Here is a 20,380-nt window from a genome sequence, read left to right on the forward strand (position 1 = left end):
GTTTATAGGAATGATAAACAAGTGCCAGGACAAGAAAGGAACAGCACACACTGTCCTCAACGAGCTCTGAGTCTGCTCAGTTGAGGCATTAACTACACATTGTTGTATAACTGGTCCTAACACCTAGTTCCAGAACTTACTCATTTTCCCAAAATAAAACTCTGCACCCATTTTAAACAGTTAACTCCCCATACCCAGTCTCTCCAGCCCTGGGAAACCCCTTCTACTTTCTGTCTCTGTGAATTTGACTACACTAGGTACCTCATATTGGTGTAACCATGCAATATTTGCCCTTTGATAACCAGCTTATTCCACTCTGTAGATGGTCTTCAAGGTCTATGTTGGCTTGTATTAGGATTTCCGTACTTTTTAAGGTGAATAATATCCCACTATGTGTCTATGCCACATTTTGTTTGCACCTTTATCCAAAGATGGTTGCTTGGGTTGCTTCTGTGACTTGGTAAATTGGGAATAATGTTGCTGTGAACATGAGTGTACAAATATCTATTCAAATCTGTGCTTTCTTTTTGCTTATACCCAGATGTGGAATTGCTGGGTCACGTGGCAATTTGGGGATTACCTGAAAACACCTGGACACCAATTTTTAAGTTTTTTGAAGACACACTGTACTGTTCTCTGCAGAGGCTGTATTATTTTACATCCCTGCTAGCAATGCGCAAGAGTTCCAGGTTCTCCACATCCTTGTCAACCCTTGCTGTTTTCCAGGGTTTTCTTTTTTTCTCATAGCCATCCTCATGGGTGCAAAGTGATACCACACTATGATGAAGGAAGGAGTATGCTGATATCTGTCTTTTTTCAGATGAGGAACCAAAAGCTTATGAACTTGCCCAAGGTCACCTGGCCAGTATATGGCAGAATCAGGATTTAAACCCGAGTCCCTCCTACTGTGGTTCTCGGTTCTCAAACATGATACCGCCTGGCACCCTGGGGAGCTGGAAGGGAGCACAGGAGACTTGCAGAATGTAAATAGAGAAACGAGTTGGGGTGGGGGAGCTGAGCATGGGGATGAGGTCGTAAAGTATGCAGGGGCCAAATCATAAAGACCTTTGTGTTTTTTCCTAGAAAATCTTTAGTTCTTATAAACAACTTGGAAACCTAAAATGTATATAGCAGCCATATTAGTCTAAGAATAAAGAGAAGGAAACATGAGATGAGACCATGGGAAAAAAAAAAAAAACCAAAAACCCCATTTCTCAGAAATGTAATCAGAATAGCTGTAGGTTAAGACCTAATGTAAGGAATAACTTATTTTTTCCATCAAAGTACAACTGAAAATAACCAGAATAATGTTGGCTTCACATATTTCCATTTGTACTGAGCTAGGATATTTTGGGGCATCTTATGGAAAATATAACCTCAAGGGTTAAGGGAGCATTCATAAGGCATCTCAGTGAATTCCTATACGGAATTTGTACTTATATGAGGCAAAACCTCTGGCACATAGTCCTAGACAAGGGGCCCCACAAGGAAGGAAGGATCCCCCTGTCCTTTTGGGGTTTCGTCTGTCTAGGCCTGCCCAGACAGCCTGCACTCAGGATTAGGGAAGGAGAGAGGGATCCCTGTGTAGGAGAGACTCAGGAACCTATGGATACACCTAGCATCAAGGGTGCCAATGGCCAGAGCTTCCCCCTTTGGGAACTTCCCCTCTTATGAATGCTCAGGTGAGATCAAGCCAAAGATCAAGAAGAAAGGTACAGTGCCTATGAGGTGGGACCGAGCAGGGAAGGGAGGGCCCCGCAGAGAGGGATGCTGTTTGTGCCCCAGCGGGCTGAAGGTCCACAGTGCTGAAGCCCCCCAGCACACAGGGCCTCCTAAAGAAAACCCTAGAGGCTCTCAGACCTTCGGGCAGGACAGATGGCCAGGCTGGGAAGCTCCCATCACCAAGCAGGCAGAACGTACAGCTTCTCCACTTTTCTTGGCCCTCCCCAAGCCCAACTATCCTCCAGGATAGTCTGACTGAGCCCAATAAAGCATCCCCAGTGACATCTCAGAAAAGGGACAGGCTTAAGGACAGGGAGCAGAATTAGGCAAAGCACGTGCACCCACCCTCCCATGGCCTTGGGTAGCTGCAGGTTGGGCAGGTGCGTGGCAGGTGACTCTGGGGAGAGGTTGGGTGGGGCTGATCCGGGGCCCGCTGAGGTGGCTTTGGGGCAGGGGGTTGGGAGTCCTGGCAGGACAGTGCCACACGAGGCTCAGCTCCTTCCTTGCCGAGGAAAGCCAGCAGAAAGAAAGCTTCTGTTCCCGGTGAGCCTCAGAGGCCTGTTGTTGGGCAGGGTAGGCATGATTCACTCTCATTTGCCTAGAGGCAAGGGAGTCACGGAGAGGTGAGGTCACTTCCTGACATCAAGCAGGCCCTAGCGGGGCAACTGGGGACTGGAGCCAGGGCTCCCAGTGCCCAGTCCCAAGCTGGTCCCTTTGCCTTCCTCCTCTCCACCCCACATGCCTCCCATGTCTCAGGGGCCACCTTAAGCCTGATTTCAGGAGTGCGCACACTCGTGTGATGTGGCTTCCCCCGCGTTCCCCATAGGAGGCCTGTGTGTATGCACACGTGGGTGTGCGGTGTGAAGGCGTGCTCGTTACTTTGTGCAGGTGTAATTGCATGCTTGCAAATTCAACACACATGTGCGCGAGCTAGTACAAGTCTCTCCTGCCTGCCCCTCCCTTGGTAAGCTCAGGACCCACCGGATATTCCCTCCTCTTCTGCCCCGAGTAAAGGAAGAGGCACTCTCTGCCCTCCACAAGGCCCCTCTTCTCCCTGTTTGCTGAATCCTCATCCCTCCCAGGGCCTTCAGGCCAGGAACCTTCTCTTTTCTCCAAGTTCTCAGTCTCTCTTTCCGTTGGGTTTTTCCTCCACCTTCAGACATTCTCAGGCGTCCCTTAGCATTTGAAAACACCCACCCTTCCTGGCTCTGGTTCTCTCCTCCTCTCCAGATGTCTCCTCCCCCTCAACCCCCACATTCCCCTCACCTGTCCAGTTTCTCCAGAGGGCCTACATTTGCAACCTCCACTTCCCAACACCAGCATCTGCCCTTCTAGCTGCTTGCTGCCTGCCTTCCCCTAACATCCTCCTTTAAAAGGGCCCTTCTTCCCAAGACTGCCCTTGACTACAGAGCTCCCAACTGGTGGAGACTTTTCTCATTGCCTCTCTTTCTCTCACCGGACCGGAGGCTCCTCTCCACTGTACTTTGAAGATTTCCCTGGAATCTGACCTTCGCCTCCATCCTCAGTACCCTGGACTTGTGGTGGTCTCCTGGAAAACTCATGTCTCCAGCTCGTACCATTTCTCTAAACCCAGCAGTTTGGGGCAGAGGCACATTGTGCTCAAGAGCTGATGGCAGTTCCCCCAGGGCTGGCTGAACTGCTCAGAAGCTCAGCCCAGACCTGAAAAGCTTCTGGTTTTCAGCCTTGCCCCCCCCTGTGTGCCCATGACACTCAGCACAGCATAACGATTTTGCCTTCCCTGTTGGACTGCAAGCTGGGAGAGGGCAGGGACTCTGTCTTCCCCCAGAGCCTAACCCAGTGCTTGGCACAAACATGCCCAATATCTATTGAATCAGTGAGTGAGCAGATGAATGAATGAAGTTGGCTGTCTCTGTGTGAGAGGAGCCATGGGCCTCACGGGGAGGGTCCCAATATCACTAGCAAGCTGCAAGGTCCTTCCTAGCCACCAGCTCTGCTCCACCATGGGCTCGGCCTCCTTGCTGCTGTGAGCTAGTATTAGCATAACACGGGGTTCCTCCACTCCCCAGGTACCAGAGTGGGCTCCAGCCCACCTCCCTTAAGGGATGGGGCAGGGGCAGATGACCTGGGGTGACCTACTGACAGTCCCCATGTCCTGGCTCAGGAAGCCTTTGCCCTTCTCTGAGCTCTAGTGGGTGGTGGGTTCTGTTCCATCTTCCACGTAGCTGGAGGATCGCAGTGGTTGTTCCTCTGGCAGGGGACAGAGGCTCAGGTCTGTGAAGAGCCAGGTAGGGGTCTCAGAGTCATGTTGCTTTGTGGGTCTGGCTGGTGCGGCTGAGTACCCGGGGGGGCAGGAAATGGGTGGTCCTGGGGTGAGGCATTGGAGAAAAGGCTTTCATCAATTAGGGACTGTGTTTCCTAAGCCCCTATTGTGCCTACACTTCTGAGAATTTTGCCTCTAATGGTTCATTTTAATGGCTAGCGCTAGAATGGAGAGAAGATTCTGGGCACAGAGTAGTCAGTGTGAAGTTCTGACTGAGGAGAAGGATGGGGTGATAGTTTTTGGGTGGGTCTGAGAATTCAGTTCTGGCTTAGCCTTGGGGGAACTGGGACATGGTCTTCTGGGTGGGCCAAGGGCTTCTGGAGATAACTTCTTTTCCCCTCTCAGGGCCAGGGGAGCAGAGGCAGAGAAGAAGCCATTCAAACAGTAGGATGGGTTTAGCTGGGCAAGAGGTGGGACCACCCAAGAGTGACAGGGCCGGGGTCCAGCCAGAGGCCCAGAGGGCCTCTACACAAGCAGTGTAGACAGAGCTGCACCTGCTGGGGTACCCAGAGGTTAGCTGAACCTGTTTCAAAGGCAACTTGAAGATCAGGGGTAGGGAGTTGTCTTGGTCCATTTGGGTTGCTGTGGTAAAGTACCATAAGCCAGGTGGCTTATCAGCCACAGAAATTTATTTCTCACAGCTCTGGAGGCCAAAGGCCAAGATCAGGATGACAGCCTGGTTAGTTCTGATGAAGGCCCTCTCCTGGACTGCAGATTGGCTGACTCCCCCCTTCTCCCTCAAGTGGCAGAAAGAGGGCAAGGGAGCTCTCTAGGGCCTCTGATCTAAGGGCACTTTATGAGGCCGCCACCCTCATGACCTAGTCACCTCTCAAAGGCCCTACCTCCTAGGCCCAACACACTGGGATTAGGATTTATCATATGAATTTGAGAGGACACAAGCTTTCAGTCTAGAACAGGTGTTGGTGCCGATCTTGCCATAGTACTGGGTTTGTGGAGATAAAAGAAAGGAGGCTGCTTGAGGGTTTGGGGAAGCCTTGGGTGGTGGGCTCCTGCTTGAACCCTCCTGCCCTTGATCCTTAGGGTAAGATTAGGCAAGTCATACAGGCTCTCTGGGTTTCTGTTTTCCAACAGGGACTGGAGAAGACGCTTGGCCATGTCTTATGATTTCCCGGGAAGTGGGAGACTCAGTGAGTTAAAGGGCAAAACAAAAACATTGAAAAATGAAACAGGAAAGTGCCCAAACTCTTGAGAAACCATTGGTGTATCAGAGGTCAAGCTGTGCTTGGCTGGTCACAGAAACCCCCACGGGAGGCCACACACCTGTCCCACCTACCAGTGACACCTGGGCTTGAGGCCACGATCCTGGACGCCTGGGTTCTCACCCTGACCCTGCCTCTGGTTCCTGTGCTCTTGTCTGAACCTCCGCACCTGAGGCTTTCCAGCTATAAAATGGGAATTTTCTGTGGTCCAAGATTATGCCTCAGTTTATCAAACACTGTGAGGAAGAGCAGACCTTGCAGGAAGACAGCCTTGGGTCTGAGAGGGGAAGAGGATGGGGAGGAAGTGAGAGGCTGAGCCAGGTCCTCGTGTCCAGGTGGTGGGGGAGGACCACGGAGCAGGTGCTGTTGCCATGGAGAGAATCTTGGCCAGCAGCCTCCACTCTGCTCTGAGCCTGGCTGCCGTCACGAGTTTCTCTCTCAGCCTTAGCTGAACGGAGACTGTGTTCTTGAGGGAGATCCTGCCTCAGGGTGAGGAAGAAAAAACGGAGGAGGCCAGGTCTCTCTCCTCATGGCAGAGTCCAGGAAGCCTCTGTTTCTCTCACAGCCTAGGCACCCAAGGATCACTCTGTTCCTGGAGGCCCTCAGAAGGACAACTTACAAGCCCGTTGGAGATGACTGCACCGGCATTTAAAGAGCCCCCAGAGCAGCTCCTCTTGCTGTCTCTGACCTCCTGTCACTGCCAAGCCTGCTGTTCCTTCGTCCCTCCGTCCCTCCCTCGCTTCCTACCTTCCTTCCTTCCTCCTTCCCATAATCGCCTGTTGACCAGCTCCTCTCTGCTTGCACTGAGCTGGATGCCGGAGACACAGATGGAGAAGACTGCTGCTGCCTTCAGGGGACACCAAGGCCTGGGGACAGACAAGGGAACACTCAGTGACCTCTCTGGGGTGGTGAAGGCCCCTCGGAGCTGGACAGAGGAGGCAATGCCACATGGGGCCTATAGGTGGCAGCAGACGCCCACCACGGCCTGCTGGGGCTCCAGGATACCTGAGGGCAGGTACCCACCCAGGTGCCAAGGGCTGATGTGGACCTCTGCCAGTGGGTTGGCTGTTGGGGGAGATCAGCATGTTGAGTCTCTGTTCACCCCGTCCTTAGAAAGACTTCTGGCTCCTCCGCTTCTTGTCCTGAGGCCTTCCCGTCACGTTTGGGAAGCAGCATCAAAGGGACCTGGCTGTTCCTGGGAGGGGCCAGACATTCTCCATGTACCTGGTAAACCCTCATAATAACTCTGCCAACCAGCCGTCCTCAGCCCCATTCTACAGATGCAGAAATCAAGGCTCTCCGCAATGAAGGCGACTCCCAAGTGAAGGAACAGCTGTGTCTGATTCTGTTTCCATGAAGCCCATGAGGCTATGTGGACACACCCTTTGTTAGCAGCTGGGGGGAGGGGCAGGACCCCAGCTCCCCTGAACTTTGTAGCAGGCTTTTCCAATCCACGTGGGGAGTCCCTCTTTCTGCTTGGCTGCTAGTCTTCTTTACTTCTGCTATCCTTCCTTCTCACACCCCGGTGTGCTTACTATAGTGCTCACTATCCCACATCGTGTCCAAGAACACGAACACTGTCTTCATGCCTGTCTATGCAATATTATAATGGAAATGACTTGTCATACTCGTGTTGTGGCGAACCGCTTACAAAGCCTTCTGCTCTGGGACTTTACTTTTGCCAATACCCTTTCAGCAAGTATCTAGCTTCTCCCTTTCTTTTTTCCCCAGGTCTTTGATCCTTCAAAGCCCAGCATGTGCCCCTCCTCCAGGCAACTAATCTGGAGACTTGCAGTGCACCCGGGCCTTGCCTCTCCTTGGGCTCCTGCTCCTTTCCCTGCTGGGCTCTCGCAGCCAGCTAGGCCCGGCCTGATGTTAGGGAGGCAGGGCTGGATGACAAGAGGCCAGAGTGCTTGTGCGACGTGCCCTATGGCAGATGCCTTCCCTTACTACCTGTGTGACTCTGAGAAACCTACTTAACTTTTCTGAGCCTCTTCTGAGCCCCTCCATAAAGATAGGCTCAATCATACTGCCTACCTCGGAGGGTCTCTCTGCCGGTTCAATGAGCTGCTCACAGTTCAATAAGGTAGGGTATATAGGGCAGTGAAAGCACCCCGAGAATGGGAGTCATGTACATGGAGCTCCCAAAGTGCCTTGTATGATGTTTTGCACATACTGGTTGGTAAATACATACAACTGTGTTGCAAAAGCCTGACCCCTTTTTCCACCATGGCCCGATTCCCAGACCTGGCTCTTGTCTCCCTGGGAGAACACGGGAGGATGGTTTTACCCTTCCCTACCTTGCTGTGGGGGCTGAGGCTGCCCTCGCCCTATTCCTATCCTCCCAACCAGGCAGTTTCTGTCCGAGAAACTTGGAGCAGGGGAAAAAGGCTTTGGAAACAATAGGCCAGGCATGTGTCCAACTCCACCCACGGCTCATGGAGAGCCTCATATCCTGGTCTGTACAATGGGCCTGTTGGGTCGTTGGTGCATGGTTTGGAATGAGACACAAGAAGAGGTTCTGTGAAATCCTCTGCATTTCACAGGCTTAGCCACTGTTACTGTCATTCAGATTACCTCTCCTTGGGTCTTCTGGTCTCGTGTGCACTCCCCAGACTGAAACCCCTTTTCTCCTGGAGGCCCCTCCCAACCTGTGTCTTCCCTAATGAATGACTTGTTCCCACAGGGCTTGGCACAGAATGGATGTTAAGCCTTTCTCCTCCCTCTTTGGGCTGCCTTAAGCCTTTCTTTTGCCTCTTTGCTGCCTTTTAAAATCCTAAATCTTCCCAACAATCCACCCCATGGTAGGAACAACAGCTGAGTTCTTACCGTGTTTCCTGCCCTGTACTAAAGGGCTTTCCGTGCATTGTCTGAGTAAATCTTCAGAACAGTAGGCACTGGCCTCATCCATTTTTAAAAATGAGTAAACTGAGACTTCAGAGGTTTCTTGACAAGAGGTAACTTGTCCACGGTTCCGCAGTTGGTTAGGTCTGCTCATGGAGCAGCACGTAAACCAAGAAAATTCGACTCTGGTAGCCTGTGCTCTTCCCCGGTGGGGCGTGCTAGGCCTATATAGCCTTCTGGATGCTTCAGCTGTGAGCCTGAGGGAAGGGGCATGACTTCATCACATCTGAGTTCCCCACGGTACCTGGTGTGGGGCGCCTAAGTGGGAGCTCTGGGCGGGAATTAAAGGATATGGCTTCTGGGTCGTACTACGTTGTTGTTGTTGTCTGTGTGACTTTGGGCAAGTCAACAGGACCTCTCTGAAGGGGGTCATCCCTGCCCACTGGTCGGAAGGATTGGATTACAGTACGTATCTGAAAGGTTAGTCCCCTCTGCCAGAGTCACTGAGGCACGGGGGTCTACATGGAGACCCCTGGTGCAGGAGCCCCAGACCACTAGCAGGAGTCCCCTGCTTCCCCAGCCCACACCTCCCCTCAGCATGAGGCTCTCTTTCTCTCAATCTCTCAGTCTTTCTCGGATCCACCAAAGCCTGTGGCCCCAGAGCCCGTCTCCTTTTGTCCACTTTGTATGAGGAAGTTATGATTTTCCTGTGTACTGATTTACTATCCTGGGGCAGATGCCAGGGCACTCAGTAATAAGTTCATCCACGGAACCTAGCTGGGTGGGTGCAGAGTAACCACTGGGGCCGTGAGAGAGAATGCTGTCCCCAGTGACACCAGCTGCCCCTGTCCCATTTTGGCCCAGGTCCCTCCTTGGAGAGAGGCTGATAGGAAACAGCACTGCATAGAGACAGGATCGGGGCTGAGACAGGCAGAGAACCCGAGTTTCTAAACTATAGCCCAGAGCACCCCTCAACCTTGGCCTTGGAGCTGCATTCTCTGTAATAACCTTGACGGTGCCCCTGACTGGTTTCTCTTAGGCTATGTCTCAGTTTTCCCATCTGTAAGATGGGTGAACCTTCTTGACTTGTTCCCTGATGGAAGAAACTCAGGGGCCTCAGTGCTGCCTCCCATCAAGTGTCTATCACTGTTTACGGGCAAGAGCCCCAGAGCCTGGCAGGAGAGGAAGCAGCTAGCATGGCTGTCTGGAAGCAGGAGCATGGAGGGGGGACTGTCCATCCTCAGCTGAACTAGTAACAGGGAACGGAATGTAGTCAGGGTTTGGGGAGCTCTGGCAGATGTTCTGGGGGACCACAGGTCTTCCAACTCTTCCTTACCTTTCTGCGTGGCTCTAACTCCCTGTGGGCCCCATCTCTCTGCCTTGTTCCCTTTCCTGTAGCCTTTTGACCCATCCGAGGCAGCTCCCAGACACACATCTGCTCCCTGTATCTCAGGATGGGCTCATTATTCAGCCTGCCATGCCTCACCCAGCTTCACCCTGCTCACTCTTCAGGACCCACTTTAAATATCAGCACCTTCTCCAGAAGCAGGCCCTGACTCAGCCCGGACTTGAGTGCTCTCTCCCGTGGGCTGCACAGTGCAGAGGTGTGTCTTCTGTGAGACCACTGACCTCAGTTCTCCTTGTATCGGTTACTGGTGTGTGTGTGTGTGTGTGTGTGTGTGTGTGCACCTCTTACCCAGGACAAAGTATGGAGTAACACTTAAATGAGTGAACTAGCCAACTGTGACAGTACAAAGAATCCCACACTGGGCCCTGCCATGAACTTGCTGTGTGATGTTGGACTGGCCCCTTGCCCTCTCTGGGCCTGAGTTTCTAAATATGTACAATAAGGCAGATTGCTGGATGTCCCCTAAGGTGTTCTCCAGCTCAGACCCTCTAGCATTCTACATTCTGTGCCTCCAGGGTGGTGCTCTCTGCCAGGGGAGGAAGAGCACCCTGCAAGGAGCAGTGCTTGCAAACAGCCTGTGGAGAGAGGGGGAAAGAGGGCACAAGAGAGTCTGCGTGACTAAAGCAGAGTGATGAGAGCAGGTGGGATGAGAGCTGGAGGCCGAGGAGGCTGGGGATGAGGACAGCAGACACTGAGTCCTAACTGTGTGCCAGGCACCATTCCAGCTCTCAACACATCAATTCTCATGGCAGTCCCATGAGTCTCACGGGGTCCCATAATGACCCCGTTTTACAGACGAGGGAACTGGGATATGGGGTGGGGGGTTCAGAAGGTAACCTGCCCAGGGTCATACTGACAGGGAGTAGTGGGTCAGGTTGCACATTGAGGCAGTAAGATCCAGAACTCCTTGCATCGTTGAGTGTTGAACCATAAAGGTTCTTGAACTTAGCACTGCGAAGTTTTATGTCTTCCCTAGAAGCGATGGCAGCTGTCGATGGGTTATGCATTATATCCTCACAGAATTCGATGTGTTTCGCAAAGGTCACTCGGGCTGCCATGGGGACGAGCAAGGAGCTGGGATGGGTCTGGGGTAGTGTAGCACAGATGCGTTAGGAAGCATGGCAGTCGACCTTGAGAGTTATGATGGAAACTTGAACTAGGGTGGGTGGGCATAGTGGGGATGGGAAGACTGGATCAAACTGAGAGAAATTTAGGAAAGAAAATTCCCAAACACCATGGTGTTGGTGGTGAATTAGATATAGGCAGTGAGGAAAAGGGAGGGTGCGGTGGAAGAGAATCCAGACTCCAGAAGGGGAGGAGGCTCGGGGAGATCATGAATTTGAAGTCCTGTTGAATGTGGCGCTACCCGTGAGAGATCCCAGGGGAAACAGCCAAGAGCAGGCGGCTATACGAGTCTAGTGAAAGACCTATGCTCTCTTTGCCATAGGTAATTAATGCCATGGGGGTGAATGAAATTTGCCAAGGAGAAAGTACAGAGCAAGGTGCAGGGCTCCAAGTTTTAACGGACCAATATTGGGGAAAAGTCTACACTGGAGACCCAAAAGGAGTGGCCAGAGAAAACCACTAGGTGTCCCTGAAGCCACAGGAGGACAATGATGAGCAAAGTCAGGTAAGACTCCGGTTAAAAAGCGGACTGTGTACAAGCAGCTGTGGGTGCTGCCAGCCACTGTTCTTGGGGAGCAGATGGGCAGGAATCTAGGGATAGCAGAGAAATGATGGGAGGAGGTCAGGAGAAGAGGACAGCATAGGACAGGAGCTATCTGGAGAAGCTGGGTTGTAAAGAAGAAAGATGGTCCTAGGTGGCGGGGAAGGAGGACCACGTGAGCCGCTTTCGGTCTCTCCACCCTCTTCTCCCATTCCCTCCCTCTCTTGCTCCCTTCCTCCCTCCTTTCCTTCCTCATAATAGGAGGGTGTTGAACATATTTAAAGGCATAGAAAGCACTCCCCTCTGGGGAAGAGACCATCACTTCCATAAGACTCCTGAGATACGTTTGGGCCGCAGCCTCTGCCCTGAAACAGAGGAAAGGGAGACGGTATGTGTGCTATGTGGGTAATTTATTGGTTTGGTATGGAAGCTGAGGGACTCCCTGTCTGGTGGCTGTTTTCTTCTCGGACAAACAGAAAGCAGGGACGTCTGCAAAGACTTGGGGATCGGAAGGGGTCTGGAGGCATGAGGAAAATAGAGCAGGTGTGTGTTAGGGCCTCCTTAGCCAGAGCAACTCCATATTGCCCCGGTAGCCATATTGTTGTTGTTTACATCCACGGACTTCATTCTGGGAATAATGGCCCTAGTAGTTCCTTGTATGGTTCCGGGTATCGATTCCGGGAGTAAACGCCTTAACAATAGAAGCCACATACCTTGGATCTGCGGTTATGCCCTATAAAACCAGCCTGTGAGATCGGGAGGGGGTCACTCTCTTTGGAGGTGGCCCTGGCCGGTCAGTTTGACTTCTAATGCTTGGCATAGAATAAAGCTCTACATAACTTTCACTTTGTCTCAGTCTTGTTCCCCCGGTCAGTCTGACTTCTAATGCTTGGTATAGAATAAGGCGTTGCATAACTTTCACTTTGTCTCAGCCTCATTCCTTTGATAACGGACCCCAACAGTGTGAAACAATTATGGAAAGAGGAAAGGAGTTAACCAGGGAAACCAAGAGGATTTCTGAGAGGCATTAAGAAGACACTTCAAGGCTGGGGATTGTGGCTTTGTAGGGAGCCAGACTGCCCTGCCCCCTGACTCCCCTACCGCCACCCCAGTGCATGGCTGTTGGGTACAAATGTGGAGAGAGTGAGTGGCTGGCTTCATCCAGGGCTGGGGCTTTGCCACATGTGCTGATTAAGGATGAGAGACAAAGGAATGTAGGGTCTTGGCAAAAACACATAATTGGATGAAAGACTGTGGGATATAATAAGCCGGAGAGAGGAGAAAAGTCCATACAGGACAAGCTGGATGAACTGGAAGAAAGCAGAGGACTGTGGACAGGTGAGAAGGAAGAGCAGTTTGGTGGGAATTGTTGAGCCATAAAGCTGGAGGCTGAGGAGCTGGTAGAGAGGGGGATGCTTGATGTGGTCTTCTTGGAAGTAGAACAGTCATGAGTAATGACAAAGTCCAAGGTAGGACATGGGAGTGGATGGCTGAGGTTGAGTGAGGGGGAAGGTCAGTGGCAGGAGGGCACTCAAGTTGCTGAGCGGCCAGCGTGCCAGCTGGGTTACTCTCCATGGGGATGGTGGTCCATCCAGGATGATCATGGGCAGCTTGTGGTAGAGGAATTCAGTAAATCACGAGCCAAAGTCTTCGATTAATGACATGGCAGGGTGGGGAGTGGTTGGAAGGCAACTAACTAGTGACCGCAGTGAGTGGGCAGAGAGGGTCAGAGGTAAAAAATAATGAGATGGAAAGGAGAGGATCCTGTCCCAATATCATGTCAGCTGTGGGGGGAGGGGACCAACATCCTTATAGCATAAGAAGAAACCAAGACCTAAGAGGTTAAGTAATATGTCCTAACTAGCAGCTGGTAAGTGGGGTAAGAGTGGGGACTTGAAGCTCCCCTCCCCCATCTCCCGAGTTACCCTCTTCCTACCCACATGGGTCATCAGAGAGAGGAGAGGTCCAGGAGTCAGAAGAATGGCTCGCTTTACAGAATGAATAGAAGCTGGGTTTGTGATTTTTTTACCCAGAGATACAGAGATACCACCCCTCACCTCCCAGGATGGTTAGGGATGAAATGCTCTCTCTAGAATCAGTAGCATCACTTCTGTCTTGACATGCTATGACATGACCTCATGGCACTACTGATCATTTGAGAGCCTCTTGAGGACGGTGTCAAGAGCAGAGATGCGGTGGGGGCCGGTTGTCACATTCCTGGGGTAGCCAATGTCATTGGCGTAACAACACAACTCTGCCTCCATCCCATCGAGTCCTGGCTTCTGTCATAGGGGGAAAGTAGTGGCACTTTATGGTACGGTACTGAGCCCCATAGTCCCTCTGGGAAAGAACATTTCCATCCTAGATTAAGCAGGATGGGCATAGTATGAGGCTGTCAAATAGGGCTGGATTTTCTTATTTGGCAGGATGTGGATTTCCTGGGGTTTCCCTACTGATAAGCTCTACTCTTTCCTATAGCAATTTCAAGGCAACAGTTGTTTGGGTCTTCCAAGGTCAATTGCCCTTTCTTGATGCCCACCCCAGCTGACTCCGGCGGAAACCCTCTATTTCAGAGAAGTGTCACAGGGCAGTGGGAGAGCCAGCTTCCCCTGGCAAGCCAGGATCAAGCTTGCCATTCACTGGCTGTGAGCTTTATGTTATTTATCTTTCTGAAGCTCAGGTTTCTCATCTGTAAAAATGGGGACACCTCCCTGGAGGATTACGAGGATGAAATGAAGGGACACATATATCACCTTCATCCTGGGCTTCACTGCAAGAGGATAGGTGGTCAGTCCACTGTAGGTTTCTCTTGCATGGACAGTGGGGCTTCAGCCTTGGGACAGCCTTGGGACTGAGCCCCCCAGCAGAGGTCTGACTGGGAGGGTAGGATGATACACAAGCTTCAGTGGACAGGGCAGCATCTGGGGATGGCAGGCATCATCTTCCAAAGCCAGCTTCCAAATGGCTAAGTACCCTAGGAAAGGGACAGTGTGGGCTGTGACCCATGTCCCTTTACAAAATATTTGTTAGCCCATGGCTGTGAGGAAAGTTCAGGCGTTAAAAAGAAGTTTTCAGAAGATGCTTTAGAAATTTGGCATTGTTGAGACATCCAAGTGGCATCTCTTTGGGCTTCTTTTTAGTGATTTTTTTTTTCTAATTTCAGTTTTCTAGTGATTCATTTTTGTTGTATTAAAACAACAGCAACAACAACACTGATCTGGAGTAGACCCTGCAGAAAAGACACTGTTCCTTCTCCACATGTAATCTGAGAAGCACTGATCCTGATAAAACAAAAGCCACCTTAAAACCAACTAAATACAATGAAGAGCTGATTACAAAAACTAGCTGTCCCACATTGGTAAGATGGCAGTTTCTTTATTGCCTCAAGGCAAAAACTCCAATTCTGCTTTGCACTTACCCAGGCCCCAGCCCACAGGCTCTGTGAGCCCTGGTCCCTGGTTTGAAGTTCATTGCCTGAAACCTCAGCCCATCCCAGTGCCTCCATCTTCGTTTCCAGCAACATGGCCTGAATCCAGATGTAGGTCGTGTCTTGTTGTATCAGCATCAGCCTGGAGTTTGGAGACCAGACAGCTGGGATGGAGGAGCCCACAGGCCTGGCCTTTCAGACACTACTGAGTTTGGGGGGATGAGGGGCAGGCACAGTGAGACCCCTTGAGGGGTCAGGTGAGATTCCTTTCCATATACCATGGGCTCTGCTCCTGGAGGGCCAAGGTTCCAGGAGTCCCAGCTGCTGGCCTAGAACAGAAAGCCACAGGGAGAGGCTGTAAGGAGGCCTGGGCATCTTGGAAAGGATGGGGGACAGCTACAGAACTCCTGTTCTACCCCCCATCCTGCGATCGCACTCTGCTCCTTGGCATGTAGGGTGCTCAAAGCTAAAAGCCACACAGAACCAGCAGGACCATCCGCGCACCTGTTGCCCCCTCCTTTGGCATGGCTTTCAGGGAAAATGTTTACCAGAAGAGTCTAAATGTGTTTTATATAAAACAACTTCCTTTTTAGGATGGGTCTTGCTTTGAAATAAGGGAAAGTAAAGTATTTGTGGGACATTTCCTTTGCTACTCTGCCTGCCTCGCCTGTAGTGGCTCGGTATCAGGTTCCCCCCTATCTGTGAGCTCCTGGGGACAGGGCGGCCATCTGCATGCCTCAGGGTGCTTGATGTGGGGACTTCCATGTAGTAGGACCTCAGCAAATGCTTGTGACGTATATAAAAGCTAACAAATAGCTTGTGGAAACAGAAATCAAGAAAGTGGAGCAAAGACTGTGCCTTCACCTACCTGGGACCCAAGTCTGGCCTCTGAGAATAAAACCTGTGACACCATTATAAACTGTGTGAAGACCTGACAAAGAGCCAGAGTATCTAGGTCACTTGAAGCCCCCGCCTCTCCCACTCCTGGGAAGTGTCTTCCCTTCACACAGAGGATGAACAAGGCCGATCTGGAAGACACCTCATAGACAAGGCTGGGGAAGTTAACTCCTTTGTTGCCAGTAGCATAGGGCACGTAGTTCTGCGTAGACCACAACCCCAGCCACTGGTGGCAAGAGATTAGCCTAAATGTAGCCCAGTGTGAGTGTGTGTGTGTGTGCGGGGGCGGTGCCAGGGGTCCCCTGCTCCCTAGGGCGCTGGCCCGCTTGGGAGAAGAGGAGCATGGTACCGCCCAGAGTTCACAGGAAGCCCCCCGAGGTCCTTCCCACCTCCACTCCGCCTAGGACCGTTAACTGTGATCTGAACTTGGACTGCAACCAGAACAACTCCTGGTGTGAGAAATCCAGAGCCTTCTGGCTGCCTCTGTACCACTCTGGTATCTCTCTTCTGATCTTCTACTGATCTTTGCTTTGTGCTCCTGGAGTCGCCTTCATGTGTGAGCGATGAAGGTTTCCAGTGTTGACTCCTCTTTAAAGAGAGGACTTGGAAGAGGGAGGAGATCACAGACCACCATGTGGGCCAGGCAGTGGGGTTCGGCATGGCGGCTGTGAGCAAGAGCGGGGGGCTGCCCCCTGCTGGGTGGGTCTCTCCAGCTACTTACCCCTGGAGCCATGCGATGCATGCCAGGCTCCCAAGGAGGTGATGTGGGCAAAATTCTACAGTTCAGGAGGATGCTGCTGGGCAGAACAGGACAGAGGAACCACGAGGTGAGGATCGGTGAGGTCTATGGGGTTTCCTGGGGATTGGCCACCCACTGGGGTCACTCTGTGCTGCGCAGTGTGAGCTGAGCACCAATCATACCAGAATACCAGGGAAGCCCGCCAGGGCTGTGTACCTGAGAAGTGCCTGTGACTGCACAGAGCGCGGCTACTCATTATCACCCCCACCTCCTGCTACAGCCATAAATCTCAGATAACACGGATGTCCAGGCTCCAAGAGGTCAAGCTGTGGCTCTGACACTCCTGCCTTAGCTCATCGGACTGGGTACAGAGAGGAACTGAAATCCTCTTAGCTGGGACTTCACCCAAACAGGATTGATCACCTGGACATCTGTGGTTCACAAGGGACTGACCAATCACCTCGGGGCTCCTTCTTGGGAAATATGAGACATTAATCTAGAATATCTCGAGCTGTGCTGTCCAGGATGGCGGCCACCCCCTTACATGGGGCTCTTTTAGTAGAACACTTGCATCATCACAGAAAGTTCTGCTCACGACTGCTGAAGAGAAAACAGGTTCTGTTCCTATGGGTGTTACTCAGAGATTTGACACTGGGTCTCTTGTGTGTGCTGGGACGGGTGTCCGCCCTGAATGACAGCGCTCAAAGTCTGTGTCAGGTACCTGGACAGCCCGTCTATCTGGTTGATCGGTTTGGTGGGGACAAGAAAGGCAGCGGCTCAGTAAACACCGTCTGCAGCAGGGGTGACATGGCTGACTTATGACAAGATTCCCCTTTCAGCTACTCAGTCATTTTCCAGACGTTCATGGGGTACCGGTTATGTCTCCACATCATGTCTAGACGCTGGGGGTTCACCAGGGACAAGACCGTTGTGGTTCCTGTCCTTGTGGAAGGTTCAGGCCTGTGTGGTTGGACACTAGTGTCACAGATGGAATGTGGAGCCTTAACAGAATGGCTGTAGATTTCTCTCCGCATCTATTTTAACCAACCGCCTGGGATTTTCAGTGAAAAGACACAGTAAAATTCTAAAGGTTGCAAATTGTGTTTCAAGTGAGCAGTGTACAACCCTCCCCATAACTGCCTCAGGCTTTCTCTCTGGGGCTCGGAAATGCAGCCTGTCCGCCGGGACCATCTGGACACACTTAGAACAATGGAGGTGACACAAGGGTCCTCAAAGCAGCTTGGGAGGCCCCCAAAGGGAGCTCCTGGGGGGCAGCAGGAGTAAACACAGGCCGAGTGGCTGCTGAAATGGTTTGGCTGTCGAGGCTAATGCACTGAGGTTCAAAGCTTTGAAGAAAGTCTGCAGGGCAGTAACAACAAACGACTTTGATTTAATTACGGACCACAGACTTTCTAACTGACTTTTGAGGGGAGACAGCACTTCTAAGATCCAAGTCTGGCAAGAATTTGCCATAGGTGCTTTTTTTTCAGGTTATTTTACAGACTGACATTTTTGTGAGACTCAGGAAATAAACAAGCCCTTTGAAATCCTGTGTGTGTGTGTGTGTGTGTGTGTGTGTGTGTGTGTGTGAGAGAGAGAGAGAGAGAGAGACAGAGACAGAGACAGAGAGACACCACAATTTTCTAACTTTAAAATAGCATAGTTTGTGCTCCATTATAATGTGTGTCCCAAATTATAACTAGAAGTCTTTTTGAGTTCTCGGAACAGTGTGTATAGAGGTATGTTGCAAATTGTTTTATGGAAAAATACTTTTTGGGAACGTGTGTATCAGGGGTTCTTTTTCTTCTTCTTCTTCTTCTTCTTTTTTTTTTTTTTTAAATATTTTATTTATTTATTTGACAGAGAGAGATCACAAGTAGGCAGAGAAGCAAGCAGGGAGGTGGGGGAAGCAGGCTCCCCGCTAGCAGAGAGCCCGATGCGGGGCTTGATGCAGGGCTGATTGAAGGGCTTGAGGCGGGGCTCCAACCCAGGACCCTGGGATCATGACTTGAGCCGAAGGCAGAGGCTTTAACCCACTGAGCCACTCAGGCGCCCCAGGGGCTCTTTTAATTTATATTTCAGGCAACTGTTTAAAGGGTTGAGTGATGCAATTATTTGTATTGAGAAGCGGCCCATACTCTCGTGAGCATTTCTTGGGGACTTACTGTGTGCTTAGCACCCACCTGGCTACGGGGTGAGATATGAAGAGAAGTGAGAAAAACTTCGTTTTATAAAGCTGGCAGATTCTCAGGAGAGACAAGCATAGGTCAGGAGGGAGAGATTTACCCTCATGGAGGGGATCCAGGAAGGCTTCTTGAAAGAGGGGGCCGTGGGCTTGGGCCTGGTATGTTCAACTGTCAGCGGGCTCAGTGCACCAAGGAAAGGACTTCTCCAGACTCCACTAGCATGTTCAGGCCTCTGGCCTCCATCCTTCATGTTGGCAATTGTCCCCAAATTGAACTTCATATTTTTTTTCCTGCAACTTTAAGAATTCAGTTGGGACAGATGGAGATTTACAACAAAACTCTAAAATTTGATTTGTTTTTATAATGGATTTGTTAAGTCTTTCTTGGGGTGATATTCTTATCATGAAATATATGCCATGTGCCTGAGCTTGGGAAGCTCGAGGTAGTGATTCCACGGGTAGTTGAGTCAGAGAGACCTGGCCTTGGATCCTGGCTCCGCTCTAGTGAAATCCTGGGGAAGTCCCTAGGTCCTCTTGGAGCCTCAGCTTATTCACCTGGGAAATGGTATCAAAATGACTCTTCTATGGATGCTGTCTGTGGTTAGAATTTGATAAGGTACTTCGGTGGATTTCTCAGCACACTCACAGGCACGAAGTAGGTGTTTGGTTATCGTTGGTTAAAATACACCTGACCCCTTCTTGGCTTCATCCCATCTTAACTCACCTATGCTATTCTGTGGTCGCTTACAACTCCATACCAACAACGGGGAAGCCAAGTCCTTTGGGTGAGGGGTAGTTGAGGCAAAAGGCTTTTCATGGAGTTGTTTTAAGTAAACGTCTAGAGGGAGCTCTTTTATATGAGGAAAGTTCTGGCCTATCTTGTCAAAAACACCCTCTCTTGGTGGTCCAACTCAAGGTAATGGGGCCAGGTTCACGTCCTTCCCTCCTTTCCCCAGTAGCCTGTACTCATCTCACTTTGGCTTTCGTAACACCATGTTGAAATACCCTGTATTCAGGTTGGTCTCCCAGAGACGACCATGAGTTCCTTTCAGACTGTGATTCTTCTTAATAACTCAGCAGCCTACTCAGTGCCAGGTACGAAGTTGGTGCTCAGGACTTGATGAACCACTAGCTGGATATATGGGTTTAATTCTGAACCAGAGCTATGGTCAGACACCAATATCTGGATTCTCTTTTCGTTCACTTCAGTGACAGACTGGAAATAAACTAAAAATGTTTATTCAGTATGCTATTTACTATCCTAGAAGAACTAGTAGCAGCATTTCCTTATGTGGGCAAACTCAGAAAACCTAGAAGAACTTAAAGGTTGAGTCTTAGCTTCATTCTCTCCAGCTTATTGCCCTGATTCATCAAGATCCTATGTTTGGGTGATCAAGAGAAATGATGATATTCTCTAAGCTGGTGGGGATTGATTCATCCCATCTGCCTCTCCTCAACTGTTAGACCTGGAACAGGGAGGAGAAGAGGATGTCTGGGAAAGCTAACTCAGGTTGGATATTGAACTAGCCGATCCCAAAGAAGGAGAACTTCTAAGACCTAGGAAAGTCATTAACTGATGAGTCTGCCAAGGAAGAAATGCTTTCATGGCCACATGTTTATGTCAGTCCATGTCAACATTTCCTGCTTCCCCTTCAGTGTGAACTCAACAGTGGCCAGTCACTCCCTGATTCACCCTGTGTAGTAACCAGTACCATTTTTCATTCATTAATTCAACAATGTAGGGGAATTTAGGTATGTCGTATAGAAAACAAAAAGTACCATATAAGGCACATACAAGTATATCCTAATAAAAATCTGTTCTCCAGGAACTTGTGGTTTAATAATACAGATTACTAGGTGTACACATGCTAGGTATAGCAAAAGGTAGAAAATGAAACATTAACAAGAGTCAAAGGGCCATGGGAAGCCAAGAAAGTAGAGTATCATTGCCAACGGCAGGCAGAATTACC

Source organism: Mustela nivalis (genome assembly GCF_964662115.1).
Source record: "Mustela nivalis genome assembly, chromosome: 10".
Taxonomy (NCBI): Eukaryota; Metazoa; Chordata; class Mammalia; order Carnivora; family Mustelidae; genus Mustela; species Mustela nivalis.